Raw genomic sequence first — 2,571 nt, forward strand, 5'->3', positions numbered from 1 at the left:
AATAAAAAGTATAAGTTTCAGTATATAGAGCGTTTAACGTAAAACTCAATATTTTCGTAGGGGTTAACACGTAGATTTAATGCATAGCTTTTGACAAAAATTCCAAAAATATAACATTATTGTTTTAATGCATAGTTTCCTCCTGGGCTAATATATGGTGATGTTCAAAGAGGTTTGGAACCTTTGTTGTCTTAATTTCTCTAGAGAATAGCGATTTTATAATGGTTGGTCCACTAATTTATGTAGTACATGAAATTTTACTAAACTACTTTATAAAAAAATTGAACGATGCTCATGTACAATGAAAGATAGTTTGGCATACATTAATACAAATGTAGAATGTGGTTATAAATTTTAAAACAACACTGAAGATTATATGGTTCAATATATAAATCATTTACCAAAATTCAATCTTTTTGTAGAGGTTAACACATAGATTTTGAGAAAATTTCCAAAAAATACGACAATATTGTTTTGGTGCATAGTTGCATCCTACACCAATATATGATGATATTTAGGGAGTATATGAAGTTTTACTAAAGTAACTTATAAAAAAAATTGAACGATGCTCATAGACCATGAAAGAGAGTTTGCCATACATTAATACAAATGTATAATGTGGTTAGAAATTTTAAAACAACACTAAAGATTATATGGTTCAATATATAAAGCATTTACCAAAATTCAATATTTTTGTAGAGGACACATAGATTGTGAAAAAATGTCAAAAATATGAAAATATTGTTTTAATGCATAGTTGCATGCTACACTAATATATGATGATGTTGAAAGATGTTTAGAGATTTTGTTGTGTCCTTTTTTCAAGAAAATAACGATTTTGTAATGGTTATTCCACTGATTAAGATAATATTATGAAGTTTTACTAATTAATTGATAAAAAATAGAATGATTCCTATATACCATAAAGAAAGATTAACATACATTAATACAAATTTAGAATCTCGTTAGGAAAATTTGAACAACAATAAAAAGTATAAGTTTCAGTATATAGAGCGTTTAACATAAAACTCAATATTTTCGAAGGTGTTAACACATAGATTTTGAGAAAAATTAAAAAAATATAACAATGCTGCTTTAATGCATGGTTACCTCATGTACTAATATATGATGACTGTCAAAGGGGTTTGGAACCTTTGTTGTCTCCATTTTTCTAGAGAATATCGATTTTATAATCGTTAGTTCAATAATTTAGGGAGTATATGAAATTTTACTTAATTATTTTTTTTTTAAATTGAACGATGCTCATATACCATGAAAGAGAGTTTAACATACATTAGTACAAATTTAGGATATGGTTTAAAATTTTAAAACAGCACCAAAGATTATATGGTTCAGTATATAAAACATTTATTAAAATTCAATATTTTTGTAGCGGTTAACACATAGATTTTGAGAAAATTTCAAAAAATAGAACAATATTGTTTTAATGCATAGTTACATCCTACACTAATATATGATGATGTTGAAATAGGTTTAGAGCCTTTGTTGTGTCCGTTTTTCAAGAAAATAGCGATTTTGTAGTTGTTATTCCACTGATTAAAATAATATTATAAAGTTTTAATAATTAATTGGGAAAAAATAGAACGATTCTCATATACTATAAAATAGAGTTTAACATACATTAATTCAAATGTAGAATGCGATTAGAAAATTTAGAACAAAAATAAAATGTTTAGACTTCAGTATATAGAGCATTTAACGTAAAACTCAATATTTTTGTATGAGTTAAGCCGTTAACACATAGATTTTGAAAAAAAAATTCAAAAAATATAACAATGCTGTTTTAATGCATAGTTGCCTCATTTACTAATATACGGTGATGGTCAAAGAGGTTTGGAACCTTTGTTGTCTTCATTTCTCTAGAAAATAGCGATTTTACAATGGTTAGTCCAATAATTTAGGGAGTATGTGAAATTTTACTAAATTAATTTTCTTAAAAAATTGAACGATGCTCATGTACCATGAAAGAGAGTTGAGCATACATTAATACAAAACTAGAACGTGGTTAGAAATTTTAAAACAACAATAAAGATTATAGGGTTCAGTGTATAAAACATTTACCAAAATTCAATATTTTTGTTGGGGTTAACACGTAGATTTTGAGAAAATTTCAAAAAATATGAAAATATTGTTTTAATGCATAGTTGCATCCTACACTAATATATGATGATGTTGAAAGAGGTTTATAGCCTTTGTTGTGTCCATTTTCCAAGAAAATAATGATTTTGTAGTGGTTATTCTACTGATTTAGATAGTATGATGAAGTTTTACTAATTAATTGATAAAATTAGAACGATTCTCATATACCATGAAAGAGAGCTTAACATAGATTAATACAAATTTAGAATGTCATTAGAAAAATTAGAGCAACAATAAAAAGTATAAGTTTCAGTATATGGAGCGTTTAACGTAAAACTCAATATTTTCGTAGGGGTTAACACATAGATTTTGAAAAAAATTCAAAAAATATAACAGTATTGCTTTAATGCATAGTTGCCTCCTGTACTAATATATGATGATGGTCAAAGAGGTTTGGAACCTTTGTTGTCT

The sequence above is a fragment of the Brassica oleracea genome, chromosome C6 (genome assembly GCF_000695525.1).
Source record: "Brassica oleracea var. oleracea cultivar TO1000 chromosome C6, BOL, whole genome shotgun sequence".
NCBI classification, from domain to species: Eukaryota; Viridiplantae; Streptophyta; class Magnoliopsida; order Brassicales; family Brassicaceae; genus Brassica; species Brassica oleracea.